This window comes from Lonchura striata, chromosome 2 (assembly GCF_050655825.1).
Source record: "Lonchura striata isolate lonStrDom1 chromosome 2, ASM5065582v1, whole genome shotgun sequence".
Lineage (NCBI taxonomy): Eukaryota > Metazoa > Chordata > Aves > Passeriformes > Estrildidae > Lonchura > Lonchura striata.
In genome coordinates this window covers 132,203,309-132,220,262 of record NC_140704.1, presented here as the reverse complement: position 1 = coordinate 132,220,262, position 16,954 = coordinate 132,203,309, and the positions used below count along the sequence as shown (strand labels likewise).

Sequence of the window (16,954 nt, the reverse complement as noted above, 5' to 3'; positions counted from 1 at the left end):
ACTTATGTTATTAATGTTCTGCACATCACCAGAAAGTGGGAGGCATTAGCCCTGGTGAAATGCAAGAGAGCTGATGATCCAGGTCTCCGCTGGGTAAGCTTGTGCACCACTTCTGTCAGTGAGAGGTGGTGAAGGGCTTTGTGTCCCTGTGCTGTGGGTGCATGAGGTTGAGACAAGTTCAAGGCAACAGCATCACAAGGATTTTTACAGTCCCAGATGTCCAGAAATGCCTCTCAGCAAGGACTGACATCCTATGTGCCCTTCCCTTCTCCTTCTGCCCTAGAAAAGGGCATGAGGGATAAGAACGTGCTGTGGTGTGTCTCCTGAGCTGCAGTCACACTACAGCACAGCAAAGATCTTCTGCTGAAGCCATGAGGATGCAGATGTCCACGTGGACTATATAAAGGCTGAAGCAAGCATCACCCTGCTGCACTAGGAACCTTCTTCAGAAACATTTCTGGGAGTGACATCTTATTTTCATCAAAAGTGGATACAACTTAATTTTACTAGGGCAGTCTAAGCCACAACAAAATAAATGTTTTATACAATCTTTCTCCATTGTCTTTGTCTGGCAATGCTATCCCAAACTAACAGCTTCACTTGCATTGCACTTTCTCAAATGGGAGCCTGAAAGGCTTTTAGCTGTGCATGTTCTTGATTATTTTTATTTTTAGGCTTCTATCCTCCAAAGCCTTATTTATGACAATAGTGACATTAATTATAACAGGACCACATTACTTGAATTATTGAGAACTACTCAAAGCTTTATCAGATTTTGTCCAAGATCCAAAGTAGAGAAGACTCTGTATGCCAAGAGTTTGTGGACTTTAATACTTTCCTCACATTTAAGCAACTAAATCACGCCATAAATAAAATAGACTACCAGGAAAATTAAACAGCCTGAATGTAGCAAGGGGGAATATTTCAATAACAAATATTGCTACCCATATACCTCAACAGAATGTGCTAAAGTAAACAAAATGATAGCATAATTATAGTCATTCCAGTTATGTTAATTAGGCTATATACACGCTTCATTGATAAGCAACTGTGGTGCAAAAAAGTGCTGTAAGCCTGATATTTCCTTGGTTAGCAGCTTTGTTGTGCATATGCTGCTGTTATGATCTTAGTTGCATTAATGCAGAGCAAAAAAAACCCCACAACCCAGACCTAAAAACAATAGAAATAATAAAGGTGTGTGTCAGGGCAGGCTTAGTGCAAGGTTCAAGCTGAACATCCCAGTGTGATCTTTCTCTCGCTCTGAATTCAGGCTCCCAGAGAAGATTGCCAGCAAGACTTCCCAAGACAACATCTCAATAAATGCAAATGCACAACAAACATCACAGTTCGTTGTGATCCACAGAGGGAGCCTTTACACCTGTGTTTTGCTGACTCTGTAGCTATAATTTCTCAACACTCTGCAAGGTGTTTTGGATTGCAGCTGCTCAGAATTTAACATCACATTTTTTTTTATGGAAGTATCACTTTTTTGTGTGTGTGCAAGGATTGTTGTTTCTTTTTTCCCTGAAGTGTAATTATTTCACAAAAACTGTTGTCGATTTCTTGCCTAAAAAAAAAATCTTTTAATGGGAAGAAATATGGCTTTGCTCATTTTTGATGATTTTTTATGGAGAACCTAGAAGAAAAAAAAAAAGAAAAAATTCAGAAGCTTAACAGAGAAGAAAACACTGCCTAAAACAATTTAAAAATAAGATCAACAATTTTGACAAAATGTTTTATAGCAGATAAAGGGCTCATTTTTTTAAAACAAACAAAAACATTTAAGTATTTGCCTCTTGAAATACTCTAGGTTCTCTGTTTCAATCTTAAACATGAACTATGACACTTTAAGTTATTCTTTCTATTTATTCAATATTTCTAATTTTGAACATTTGTGATTGCTGAAAAACAACCACCAACTTTGGTATTTTTACTAGCTTCCCTGTGTCATTAAACTTTTGCTACTGCTTGTTTGGGTTGCTACTACTGTAGATCAGATACATCTCAACTTGGTGGAAAGATCCCTGAAATAGTCCCACCCACGCTGTGCCAATATTACGGCATTCCCAATGCTGTCAGCAATTTTGACAACACATTGCAGTGCTGTGCACTGGAGATACTCCTGCTTGCTCTGAGCTGCTCACAGTCTTTCTCCTGCAGTGCCACTTTGCACTGTCCAGGAACAACTCTGGTGGAGAATTAGACCCAAAATTAGAAATAGAAGTATCAGTGAAATATATAAGACCAGTGCAGGATCACATTGGAACACAAGCAGCTCGATAGGGTTGGAGAAATCAAAATACTAATTTTGAGTTGCAGGTTATATTTTTAGCTACATCAGGCAGTTTGTCTTTCTCTGTTCTGCTGGCCAGAGTCATGGACTCTGTGTCTTGGACTCTAGAGGACTTTGGAGAAGATACTGCTGCTTGCCTCATTTCTAGCCTTATTTACCACCACCATTCAAAACACATCTCAAGCTTTTAAAAATTTATGCGACCAGTTAAAAATCAAAAATACACACACAGAAGTAATTATTCATGGTCCATTTTTTTCAGCTGCTGATGTGGCTATTGCATTTCTGAGTAATTGGCATTTCATCAAGGAACAATGTATCCCAAGTAAATGTCCTGGCTCACTCAGTTCTGACCGCCAGCTGTAGACTCAGCGTTGCACAGAAAAGTTTGTAGAACAGGAAACAAACACGACAAATCATCCCCAAAGGAAGATAGTTAAAGCAATTTTCAGAAATATTTGCCTTGGTGTTGCAAGCATTAAATAAAAATAGTTACAAGCCCAAAATAAAACATACTTTTGAAATCTCATTTTAGCCCCACCTTTGCAGATTTACATTCCTCTTAATGGCTTTAAATATTCAAAAATTAAAGTATTTGATCTGAAATACCATATACAGGTCACACCATTTAATCTGAAATACCATATACAGGTCACACCAAACTCCTGTGTCAGTTCCTTTCACTTTGCTAAATATTAAAAAAAATCCTCATCTAAACAATACCTCCAGAATTAATGAAAGTCCTTTTTCAAATTCTACAAATAGTGGTGTTCAATTCTGCAAGACCTTCAGCTTCACCTAAGATTTGCTGAATAGAAAGAACAACTTTCAAGAGAAACTCAGTAATGCCTTTCCCTGACTGCAAGACTGGAACTTAAATGTGCATGTGGAATTTTTCACAATATGTTGTGTTTGTGGTTTTAATTATCATCATAAGCACCACAGTTAATCTGTAGTTCAACATGTGAAAATGTTTATATAGTTTTACATGCTGGCTTGGTGTGCCATACAAACATTTATGTTTAAAGGAACATTGTATGTTGAGTCCTCATCACTTTATGAACCCTTACGTCAGCCATCTGCAGTACCTCCCCAGCTCTACTGCCACCTGTGATTTGGCCACCCAAGCTCTTTCTCCTCCTGACCTCACCTCCTCCAGTCAGCAAGAGGGAGAAACCCTCCTCTGTCCAAATGCAGAAGAGAAGCAAAGGTGAGAGACTCAGAATGGAGGATTTCTGTTGTGCTGAAACCACCAAAAATCAATAAGGGGTGATTCTAAAAAGACCGTGCTCTTCATCAATGGTTAATGCTGGAGGTGGATTTTCCCCAGCACACAAACAGGACCTTTACAGGATCCCTGTAAAGGGATCTTCCTCTTCCCACCTTCCAGCATATGCATGATGCCTGGCAGAGGGGCAGAAAAAGAATGGCAGAGAAGGATGCAGAAGTGTAGGAAAGGTCACCAAGCACAGGCATTTCTTCACAAGTCCAAAAGCCACACATTGCACTGTGGTGCCAAGCACAGGATAACCTGGTCACCATCCCATGGGAATGCCCAAATGTCACATTCTTTACCCCCAACCAAAGGATGCTGGTTCTGACAGAGCATTCAGCTGATTAGCACTGAACATTTGAAAGCACAGATTATTAGTTTACTAAGGGATCACGCTGAAGAAACACAAATTAAAATACTCTGAGTGATGGTGCTACATTAAAGAGGATATTGAGGCACATCAGCAGGCTGTGCACTCAGAAGGGAACGGGCTCCTATGGATCCAAGAGCAATGCTGTGAGATTGTGACACCTCTGTGCTTTTGCCTCTGGGACTGCTCCACAGATTAACCTGAAGGACCCAATCTGACTTTCTTTCCTCTTCAGCCATCTTTTCAAGGAGAAAACCCAACTGCTCATCCTGAGCCCAAAAGATCCATTTGCTGTCTGATGGAGGGGAGGTCACTGACCTCTTCACAACTGCCCACAGACCAGAAATCACAAATATTAAGAAAGGACAAATCTTTATAAAGTCTGTCAGGCAGCTTGCAGCAAAGCTACCGTTCTCTGAGCTTCTCATGTTGGTGTCTTATGAGGAAAAAACACTGGTACTGACTCTTACCTTGCTTCTCAAAAGCTTCTTTCCTGCTGATGACAGACGTGGTAAAACTACAAAGAAACTTAAATTATTTGTGCTGCCCATTGCCAGTGGTCTTCTAGATAAACTAGAAAATAAAACTGTAAAGAAAAAAATTGTTACAGAAAAGAGCATAAAGAAGTAATACAGCTAAAGAATACAACAAATGAAGTTGCAGCTTTTTTTTTTTTCAGCACGGAGTTGTTAAAAGCTTTGAAATAATCAGCTACTTGTGCATGGTCAAGTCACCTTTAGTATAGAGTTTAAAGGTAATGAAATACATTTTTTTACACAACAGGCTTGATGAAATCCTCAATCTTTCTTAAAATTCTTCTGTGCAAACCATGTGAGAAGTATGCTGTGTATGGGGTAGCCAGTAGTAAACTATGACACAGCAATAGAACTTAAAAAGCAACCTCAGAATCTAGAAGGCCAAAATGCTGCCTTCTGTTTTATCACAAAGGCATTACCAAACTGCTTAATACCTCCATGTCCATTCCAGCTCGGATCACACATGACACTCTAAGGCTTGGATCACACATGACACTTCAAAATGAGATTGTTCCCACCCAAAGGAGTTCTAAAACACAATTCATTCAGAGCCAGCAAAGCCAAACCACTTCCCTGAGTATTACAGACCCTCCTGTAGAAATATAAAACAGTAAAAGACTTTAGAAAGTGCAAAAAGGCCCCTGAAAGTAGATCTAAAGCTGAGAAAGGCTGGGAAATTTCAAAACCTTCTCATGGGAATCTAGGAAAGTAAGAACCAAGTGAATACATTTATATTTATCATAAGGAACAAGAAAGAATAATAACTTACTGATAGTTTGAGATGTGAAAAGTCCTAGATATATGCTTTGCAAAGATAGAAAAAGTTTCAATCTTATATAATGAATTATTGTGTATTGTTTGAGATTCATAGAAGTCCTATTGTTAATGTTAAACCCATGTGGGTCCTTTTCTTATTGGTTAGAGTATAATGACTTTGCACATTTTCTTTTATGCTATTGGTTCAAAGAATATGTAGAAAAAGGCTTTGCATAAGCTGCCATCTTGTCTCTGATCTGGATTTGCATGGATGCTGTTATTTTCTCTGTGTCTCTTGCTTTTTGCTTGTATGATACAGACAGATAATAAATCCCAAGTCTGCAACCAGTCAGGGTCCCATCCCATTTGTGAGACACAGACTAATCCGGCAGACCCTCCTAATAGCACTGATGTGATGAGAAAGGCAACATAAATCTAAATATTCATAGAAGTTTGTAGAGGGCATTGTTTAAACAGCTGTGAAGAAGACTATTCTGTATATACATCAAATCAATACCAGTCTTCAGTGTGTGGAAACAGGAACATCTTCATTCAAACCCAAACTACTTAACACATCAAATTCATTCTGCTTCCAGATAAATCATATATTCCTAGATCTGTCTCTTATAACATTTTAGAAGTACTCTTTGTTGAGAATGAAATAAATAAAGATTGTGCACTTCTGTGCATGTGTGTGTGTGCTCAAAGCAACTGTATATTAGCTCCAGGAAAAGATTTGACTCTCCTTATGCATCCCTCCTGATTCCTTCATGGTTGATATGGACATAGCAGTGCTATTTCTTGGAACAGTTTATTCTAAGCTCCTCTTTCATTGCAGCCAACAGGCTATTTATTAATCAACTCACTGTAACAACAACAATTATTATTATGAGTCTAAGGTGATCCTGCATGCACGTTTTTTTCTTGCTAATAGATAGATAAATGAAATAATAATCCAATGGAAACTAATGTTATTTTTACGACAGAAGACATTCCTTTCTTTCAGCAGTTTCACTTGCTCAAGTAATGCACGGAAACTAATGAGGGCGGTACAACGCAAAGACTGACAAAAAAAAAACCCATGGGGATTTTCCCAGGACATTTCAAAGCTTCTGCATGCTCACAGTCATCTGCCTGCAGTTATCACCCCTCAGCAGAGTGGCAGAAGTGTATGCCAGTGAAGACCCCCAAGCAGCACCCTCAGCCACGGCACGGTCACGTTTGCTGAGCACTTGAGAGTGCCAACAGCAGACCCACGGCCCCGAGGCTCAGGCTCGCGCTCCCTCCCACTGCACCACAGCAGCCCTGGCAAAACAGAACCAGCATGGGGGAACAGGGGGATTTTTAAATCAGCACAGCAGCCTTCTGCTCAACCAGCACACATTCATCATTGCATTCAGGGGACAGGGGCAGCTGGAGGAATATAAACTCATCAGGGGAGCAGGTAAAGGGTACATTCTGGACTTCCCAGCAAGATTCAGCAGAAGACCTGCATGATAATCCTTGGAGACATTTGATACAATGTCTGTGACTGTTTTCTTAGGGATCAGCTCTGAACCCCAAATAGTATGTGGCTCTAAGGAAGACTACAATGACTATGTATAGAGCAGAGAGAATTATTCACATCCAGATGTGGCTGGCAAATACCCAGCCATTCTGGCCTTTCCTTTAAAATTATTCATCCTACAAGTGTAGGATCCTTCACATATTAAAGACAGGCTGCAGCTTCTGTGATATACACAGGCATGGCTGCACTGTTGGGTCTGGATATGCCATCATCAGGGATCTCACATTATTTCTTCCTCAGCACTTTCTGTGTCAGACAATTGCTTGGAATATAAATGTATCTTATGAAGAATCTCCAGTAGGTGACATTGCCCAACCACTGGAGGTACTGAAGGAGAGAAAATGAGAGGATGTAGCTCATCCTGATAAAGTGTCATCCTGACACTTTGAAAACAAATAGGACATTGTTGTAAATTTGTTGGGGAACAACAGAGTGAATGCTTCATGGTGAGTAATTTCTTGTTGCCCCTTCAGGAGAGGAAGGCAAAGTGTTTTCTTGTTTGCTGAGCCAAGCTAGACTAAACAGGTCAGTTATGGCAGCACCATCTTGTGGTTCCCAGTTAATAAGGCCTGACCCAGGCAGCCATTAGTTGACAATTTCTATTTGTACAATAGAAGGTAAAATACCATTTAACAGGCATTCTTTCCAAATTGTTAGATTTCAGGTCTTGTTCAAAATAAATCAATCTGGAGTGTGCAAAGTGTTCAAGACAGAGTGAAAGACAGAGAATCTCATTTTTGGTCAGAAATCCAAATGTCTCCTCAAAAGGTTTGATTTATTGCCTGTTGTGCAACCGTTACAGAGAATTTTACTCTGAGGAAAGATAAATTAAAGGACATTAGTGCTATCAGAAGACAGAGGGTGAGAATAGGTGGCCAGCTTCTAAATGGGCTGACAAAAACCTGGATTTCCTTTACTTTTGAGCAGAGATGGGGACAGATGATCAGTACCATCCCAGTTAAAATGTCCTGACTGCATGAAGAACTATTTAATATAACTTTGCCCTTGCAAGTATTTGTAATATATCTCATGTTCAATTGCCACACGTTTTCACCAGCCACTTCCAAATAGATTTAAATTTCAGAGCACAAAATAAATAATTATAAAACTAAACTTTTAACTGCATGCTGCAGAAAATGCAAAAAAATGTTTCTGCTATCAAAGCTCATGCAAGAATTCTTCATGGGCAAGGTTACGAGGAGTATACCATCTCTTGAAACAACCTGAAACAGATGCTGAACTACTCGAGGCTTAATTCCTTGAGGCAATTTTTGTACTGTAAAGTAGCACAACCAGATGTTGCTACCTGGAAGGCCTTCAACATCCATTGCACTTAACATAATGTGAAGATGACCAAACATTATTCAGAGCTGAAGACTAAATGCAGCAGAAACATAATTCACCAGTAGTTCAGAATGGTCTTCTCTGCAGAATCAGTAATGATTGGAAGCTGACCCTTAAGACACGTCTTCATACATACATTATAATATTAATAAAGCTTAATAGATACAGCTGAAAAGTAAAGGGTTGCCCCAAAATGCTCCATAATCAGAAAATACTGGAACAGAAGATTTCACTGGAAAAAATGTTAAGCCTAAGTGCTGGACAATTCTGAGCTCCAAAGTTACTCCTCCTGCACTGATACTGTAGGGTCATTGCCCAGTAACAGTTTCACTCCCTCCTAGGAAGAGGATGCAAGATCCTCTTGCATGTTCTATGTTCCAAAGAGGGCAAATCTATACATACTGCTCTTGCATTACCTTTTGGGCTCTTTTCAATTGAGTTTTCCAATAATTGAGGTGAAAGAGGGTCTTTTCACCCCAGTCCCACTTAGAGTCTGATGAAACTTCACAACAGAATTCTTCTTTCACAGATCAAATTTTGTATTTAAAGGAACTGCATAAAAGTGAGATTTCCTGTGAAAAATTCTCCTTTTGGAATTTCATCTCCAGTCTAATTCTTATTTCAAGTAATAGTAAATCATGAGAAAAATAGTTTCTCCTACAAATCACTGACTTGAAATTAATCCAAAAGCAGCCCTAGATGCTCTTCTATGATATTGATACAAATCAGAAAAAAAAAAAATGGAAGAGGCAAAAAGAAAGTTTCAATATTCTAAAATCTTATTAAATAAAATAGAAGGTCCGTTTATTTCTCTCCTTGTTGATTGAAGTTCAGGGGTTAGCTATATTCATATACTATCTATTAAAACTGTTTTTATTTTAATTTAAATGAAATTTAAAAACATTCATTTTTTTTTTAAGGCAGCCACATCAGGAGAGTTTGTCAGGCTTTCCAATAAGTATCTGCTATGCAAAACCCCAGCACAACTCAAAATTGCAGGACTTCAGAAGAAACCCACGTTGCCTATTGTAAGGACAGCAAGGTTATTTTGTTTGTCAGAACAGGGGCTTGAAGTATAACCTCATTCCCACACAAACTTGTAGAGTGCATGGTGTTGTAGCTCCTGCATATCACAGCAAATCTCTACATTTGTCATTTCCTCAGAACTTATTTTTCTAAGCTACAAAAAATACGCCCAAATGAAACTCATGCCAAAGGCTCAGACCTGAGATGCAGTAATGGACACAGCAGAAATCAGGGTCAATATTAGAGAAGCATATACCACCTTAACTGCAGCAGTGTTTAATAAACGACACTTCTAAAATACAGCAACTGAATTCTACTGGTGTAATTAGTAAGCTGTCTCCTGTACTGAAGGAATGAACAAGGACAATATTGTTACTTATAATTCAGAGCTAGCTTGTATGAAAAAGACATGTGGCATCAGGAAAATGTAATTAATTTGGTAGTGTAAGCCTTCATAAATTATCAAGTATTCCCAATAGCAGTCCTGCAAAACTTACAGAGAACATGAGCTGCCTTTAAATTACTTAGTTTGCTTGCTACCAGAATTCTTTTAAGGTGGTTAGATACTGACACAGCATTAAAAATGCTCAAACTATTGCAATAGCTGACATATTGAGCCACCTTTAATTAAGACCATAATGTTCCTTTGGGCCATACCTAAGACAGTAATCTGTGTCCAGAGGCTGTCACTCTCTTCTCTAATGGACTACAGCACACAAAAATTAATTATAGGGGAAAGGTTGTTGCTCCAACTGGGACTAGAGATTTGAAGGCAAACGTTCTGCTGTTGATCAAAATGAGTAGCTCCTTTTGCAACAGTGAATACAGTTTCTGTCATATAGCACTTAACCGTCTCTTCCAGCATTAATAAGAGCAAATTTGTTGCCCAAGGGAAAATTTTTACATTTTTATGTATTCATTCATTTGTTCATTATGATGCTATCACAATTTCACCTCTCCAAAAATCAGGAACAGAACTTCATTTGAAAAATTCAAAAGGAAACATCAGAGATCCAAGCGACAAGATTCTTGTAAGCCTATGTCAATAGAAATAGACAAGAGCTAAGCAAAGATTTCAAAATATTTTTAACTCTTAGTTGCTTAAATTTTTAAACATAATTATTTAGAACCTGATGATGCTTTTTATGTTTGCTTTCAGCAGATATTCAATGGTCAATAATTTTATAGGAGGGGTTGCTTGCAGACACAGTAGCTTTTAACCAAACAATATAAAATATTAGTTAAAAGATAATTCCAAATCATGGATAGTACTGCCCATTGCCCAAGAATGTTAACTTTTTGACTCTCTGAATCAGAGAAAGCAAAGCTGCAGGAAACAGAAAGGAAAACACTCCCTGACAAAGATACCTTCATGGTAAACTCCAGTTACTTGTGTTTATCAAAGAATCCTTTTGTGTTGTGAGCAAACCACAAAGATTTCATAACTCACCATCAAACTCATCGAAATATTCTGCTGGGTTAAAAAACATCTGCAGAGTGTTGACACAGTTCCTGCCTGCAAGAGGAATGAGGGAGGGGGAAATGTGAGTTATTGCAAATATTTAAGCTGAAGCAAGGGGTTAGGGATGGAGGAGAAAAAGGCATAACCTAAGTAGTAAGCTTGAAGACAAATTGCTGACTAAAAGGAGGAGACAGCAATGATTGTCTTGACACAGGATGGCCCGTGCAATTTTTCAACAGACGATCATCAAAATTCAGAGCAGCAACTGCCAGAATGTATCTGCAGACCGCCTCCTCCAGCCTCAGGATACAGCCAGCACCCATGAACCTCAGGGGAAATCTTCCAAGCACCAGTGTTCCCTATTTCAGTAACACCTGAGATGATTAAATGAACAATGAAACTCAGCTGTAAATTTGCAGCAAGGTTGTAGTCTGCAATCTGAATAGCATTAAGAGGAATGAAATAAAAATGAAATCAATGCTCACAGGATAATGTAAATCGGATGCAAATAAGCTTCCATTTTATTTGTCTTTTCTTTGTTTCTTTCTAATAGTGGCATATTTAGTTCATGAAGTGCTCAACATTTCTTTTAAAACCCAGTGACTCTATTATTTCAGAAGATTTCTTGGGGGATAAGGGTGAATAGAAAGTTCCCATTCCCATAAATAAAATTAACCCATATCTTTGCCAGTGAATAAGTTCAAAATGCAAGTCAGAATCAAATATATAAATATGAAATGACAAAAATACAATTCTTATTGCCAGAAAATCACAGAAGCAGTCATTTGTCTATGAGGGCCTTCTTCAAAAAAAGCAGTGCTAGTGTGGGCAGCACGGTAATATGCTGTAACACCCTTTTTTACAAGCTCTTTACCCATTATTTCCAAGTCACTTCCAGCTCATATATATATATATCAGTGATACATGTATCATGTATGCTCATTTTGGCTGATCAAAATGTCTGAAAAGGTATTCTAATCATGATCCTTTAAAGAGCAAGCTAAACATGCAGCATGTGTCCCTGGGATCTTAAGGATGCAGGTCTCAGGTTTGGTTCTGCCATCAGACTGTGGTACTCATTTGGTCCGATTTCTCAATGTCAGTAAACCAGCTTCCTAGTCTGCTCTATGGAGATATTCCACAGTTCCTTTTTTTTCTGAGTTGCCATATAATTTGCCTCTCTAACAAAAGCCCCGCCCTTATGAAAGCTACCTGTTCATCAACCCAAATACTGACCTGTAACCCTGAAGATAACAGCTAACAAAAAAATCAAAGTCAAGGCCCAAAATACCTACAGAGTTTCCTAATGTCTGTGGCATCATGTAAGTACTTCAGTCCTAGTGAAACTGTTTTGAAGCTAGCACTCATTCTTCAACCTGCTCCAGGCCAGCCTGACACAAACCCCTGCCAGCTGCCAGGAGCAGGCTGGAAAGTGTCGATGAGGGTTTGAGTTTTGGTAGATGTACTGCTATGGCAGAGGCAATCTTTCTCTTATTTCCTTAATTTCCAAAATTAACCCATTCTTTGATTGACCTTAAAGCATTAATCAATAGCTAAAGAAGCTATCATACAGCAAGATTGATCTGCATTTTTGTTCTTGTTTTCAATGTCAACAGACAAGACCACATAGCCAGTCCTTTAAGTCCATCACAGCTCCTGTCTTGTGGCATAGGCAGACATGACTGCGGAGCAAGCATTGCATCTCTGTCTCAAAAATTCACCCCAGTATAAAAACTTTATTGGTAAGGTGTAATTTGTTCTAGGACAAATACAAAAGCAGGCCCTTGGTCTACATGGTGTATTTTTACATTCAAATATCCTGAACAGTTTGAGGCCAACACAAGTGCTTTAAAAATGCCCTGAAAACTCTCCTGGAGCTTGTCAGATCAATATCAATAACGAGCAAGAAAGATGTTTGAACTGAGAAAATTGGAAGCAAATCTGGTATGACACTACTTTAGTCTTTAAAGCAAAGTGTACAGCCAAGCTGGAAGCCAGGACAGAGAACAGGAACTTCAAAGAAGTTCAAAGGAACTTCTCTTTCTTTTCACTACCACTCTTTGCTCAACTATGTGTTTCTGCCCAAACAGATTGTTCTGTTATCTTGAAATGTTTGATGGCATCATCCTATGCAGAACTGGTCTCTGTCAACTGTACACACCAGTAAGTACCAAAACAAGCCAAAAATCTCAGAAAAGCAACAAGCTCCATCAGTCTGTAGTCTGCCTGTCTTCTTAGTAGGCTGTTGGAAAAGATAATCCCAGACACAAAAAATACTTCCAGGCTTCTCCATATCAAATCTTTTGGGATTTGTATCTTCACCTGTTATCCCCAGTTGAGGAAATAAGGTAATAAATGGAAAAAAACCACCAATCTACTTCATTAATGTCCCAATTTTATGAATACACTTTAAAATTTCTTTGTTCCTAGAGCCAAATAGCTGAAAATCCTGCTTTGGTTAATCTTTGCCTAAAGAGTTTCTCAAAGTCAGCCTTTTTGATTCACCTTCAGTATGGGAGAATAGCAAGGTGAAGTGTGAGCAGAGACACTGAGAAAGAGTATGTGCAACAGCAGCCCAGGTAGCTGGCATCAACAGGGAAGCATTCCTGCTGCCCAGCCCTAAGGAAACTCTATGGCTGAAGAGCTTTGGTCAGAAGCAGAAATAGAACAACTTGGGCCAGCCCCTCCTGGACTGCCAGGAATACTGGAACTGCAAACAGGCAGCTCCTTCTGCTGGTTATTCCCCATGCAGAACTGCTGTTCTTTGTGCTACAGGTACACCCTACTTTTCTGAAACCTTTACATCACCTGATTCTCTTGTTTTCCTAGTCTTGAATTCTTCCTCCAGACTTTTTCACTTTTACTGAGTTATTCAAACAGCAAGGATAAAAGGGCCCTTTCAAAACTCAGAAGGTTGCTGTGAGATTTAATACAGGCAGACAGTTTGGGCTGCTCTAGATACTGAAGTTAGGGTGGAAGAGGGGTCTACCACCCATTATCACTAACATCCTGTTTCTTTGTCATTATCATTTAATTATCTTGTCTTGTTTATTTAAACAACAAGGCAATTAAGAGGCATTGTCAATGGAACAGAACCCTGGCACAGGCGAATGGTCTCTGCTGTGAGATAAATGCCAAGATATTTAACAGGCAGCAGCATAACAGGAGAGAGATTGTTTCCAAAGCACGGGGCAGTGATTGATGGAAAATGTGTGCCATTGCTACTGCAGAATACCTTACAGTGCTCCTAATAGTCATTAATTGTCTACTGCTGGGAAGTCCCTTGGTACTTTCTCTAGATCTGGCTGAACCTTATGAAAATACCTAAAATACTCTGCTGGAGTTTGGCATTACCAAAAGAATGCTGTAAATACTAAATGCCACAAACCAGAAAGAACTCAGAAAATAACAACTGGAAGTAGCAATGACTTACAAGAAGTAGCTAAATATATTTTCTATAGGAGATTACTTATAGGGCCCATGAGATGGAGTAAAGGCATTGTCCTATCTCATCAGACCAACAATTCATCTAATCCAGTGGCTGTTCTCTGACAGCACCACACAGCAAATTGTTCAAGGTGAGTAATATTTTTGTACCAGGTAATGAAAGAACAGTATGTCTGTAGCAGAAATTTCTACCCAAAATATACAACTAGTGGTGTTTTCCATCCTGAAGTAGCAAGAATGATTTGTCATTTCATTGTTTATTTTAGTGTAATCATGCTAACCACTTGCACAGCTTAATGTTTTTTGAATAATTTTCATTTTGTCTGAATTTGCATCAAGTGAGAGTGGAAATTTGCAACTAGTAGATGTGAAAAGAGAACCAACCACCTTTGGTAAAGCACAGAATGCTTATGGGAGAGGAGCTCTCATAAGCCCAGTGAAGACACTGAATGGGCTGGAGGGATAGAAAAGATCAGGTCTGAGGTTTGAGGAACTTTGGGAGAGAAGCAGTTGGGAGCAGGTAAGATGAGCATCCTATGGAGAGCTGTCATGGTTTGACATAGGACTAGCACCCATGAGAGTGGCTTGCTCACCCTCCCCTGCCACAGCTGGGGAGGAGAGAAAAAGAATTAACTAACACTTCATGAGTGAGATAATGACCATGAGACACACTTCAAGGGCAAAACAGGCTCAACTTAAGGTTGCAAAGTGAATTTACTACTAACAGAATGAGAGGAGGATAATGAGAAGTAAAATAAGCCCTTAAAACACCTTCTTCCTCCCAGCGCCTCCCTCCTTCCCACTGACAGTGCAGGGAGACAGGCCATGCGGGTTTTGGTCAGTTCATCACTGAGATTTTCTTCCACTCTCAGGGAGATGAGTCCTTCCCCTGTGAGGCCGTGGGGTCTCTCCCATGGGAGACAGTTCTCTGTGATCTTCTCTGGCGTGGGTCCAATCTCTTGAGCAGCAGCCAAACCACACCTGCTGCACTGTGAGTCCCACAGGAGCCACCTCTGTGACTCTTCCACTACCAAAAACCACCCGTGCAAAACCAAGACAGGAGCATTTCAGATACTCACACGGAAGTCTACCTTCCACCCTCACACCAGCCTCTGTTTTGTTGATGGAAAGGTGGTCTTTGCAGGAAAGGGTTTTTGCTAGTCTAGTGGAATAATGCATATTTGTTGCAATGATTATAAAGAATAGTCTGAAGAGTCCTTTTCCAGTTGTTCTTAAGGGTACAAAGTTCATATTTTGGGTTTATGTTCATTTCTGCATGGCCACTTTAATACAACAGAAATAATAGCAGACTACTCTGTGGGTTAGTGCTTTAAAAACATATTTATTTATTGATATTTTTAAGTGCTTGCTTTTTCCTTGTTGTTCTCTGGGGCCAAAGGTACATCTTTGCCAGAAACATAGCACTTAGGAGTCCAGTTTTGAGCTTAGAAAATACAATTGCAGAAATGGTGTACACTTTGGGATAGAAATAGAGAATAAGAAATGGAGTGGAGGGCTGAAAGGAACTGGGAGCTACCAATAAAAAAGCATAGATCGTTCTTTCATACTGTTTTGGTATTCTACCTGTAGTTGTATATTTTCTTCTTCTTTCATCACCTTTTCTCAGTGATTCCAAACACTGGGGAAATACGGGTGCTGATGTTGCATAGATTATTATGACAAATGCCACCACCACTTCTTCCTGTTCTCTCAGATATGTGAGCCCCATTGCTTGATTATCTAAAGATTATGTCCAACTCCATTTATCATTACTTATTAAATCAAGTTTGACTCAGAAAAATAATTAAATGTTTAAATTAAGGCACACAATTGGGTCTTTGCTGGCAAGTATATGGAACATTTGTTAATATTGAAAAAGAGATGAAAGATGTTCTAAATATATCTCCCCAACATTTCCATTCAGCATAATGGACATTTGACAGTATGCATTGTTGTTGAGCCAGTGAGAATCATTTCTGAAATGATCACACACCTTTGAAAGTAGTCTCACACAAACCTGGAATCATTCAGGGTGGAATAGATAAATTTTCATTCACCTGGGAGCTGTTTTTTAGCTGCCTTATGGCTCAAATAAAAATGAATTTTCAAATGAATATAAAAATCATACTTAAAAGACTTCAAATGCAAAGTATATAAGTATTTTCCAGCATCCATATATAAATTAATATGTACCATCTGGGTTACATCTGGTGATATTAAAGTGTTGTTTCATGAGCAGAATAGGTGTGAGAACCATGAAGAAAAGCTGAGCAGTTCTGGCATTTACTGCAAAGGAGACAGCATTCATATGTAACTCTAAAAGTAAACTGCCTTGTCCTTTCACTGCTGCTGCTTTTCTGTCTCACTGCTTTTCTCCCATATTTTTCTTTATTTTCATTTTATTTTTCCTAAGGATGTCCAACAGCATCTCCATGATGCAGGCTGCCATTTCCTCTAGGTCCAGCTTTTGCAGCAGGCCTTCAGTCATGTTGTAAGTGAAATCCATGGGTCTTACGTTTTCCATGGTGCTTCCACAACAAAACTCATCTTCTTTTCATCATTCTCTGAAAATTATGCCCAGAAAAGTATACAACTTTGGTTCCTCTGGTCATCTTTAGTTTCTCAGTAAAACTTTCCAGTAGCTTGACTTCCTCTATTCCACCCTTTTCTTTAAAGACTGTTACCCATCTGGACCTCTGATGTCTTGCTAGGGACTTCAGATCCTGAGGGATGGTGGACTGTACTATCTCTCAGAAGTCAATTCCACAGTTGAAAGAGAAAAATGTTTATTATCCTTCCACACAGCTATTTTATTTTTGTTTTCAGAGAGAGTCAGATGAGGTGTCAATTTGATAACATTGATCTTCCCATGAAGCAAAG

The 16,954-nt window shown here is 39.1% G+C and overlaps 1 long non-coding RNA gene across 1 annotated transcript; it reads right to left on the bottom strand.

The window, feature by feature from the left end:
• Nucleotides 1–252: 252 nt before the first annotated feature.
• LOC146768428 (uncharacterized) lies at nucleotides 253–14,115 on the bottom strand. Its single transcript, XR_014952994.1, has 3 exons — nucleotides 10,774–14,115; nucleotides 10,616–10,681; nucleotides 253–1,636 (listed from the first exon to the last, which is right to left on the bottom strand). It is a non-coding gene; the product is annotated as an uncharacterized LOC146768428 (long non-coding RNA).
• Between the last annotated feature and the right edge of the window lie 2,839 nt (nucleotides 14,116–16,954).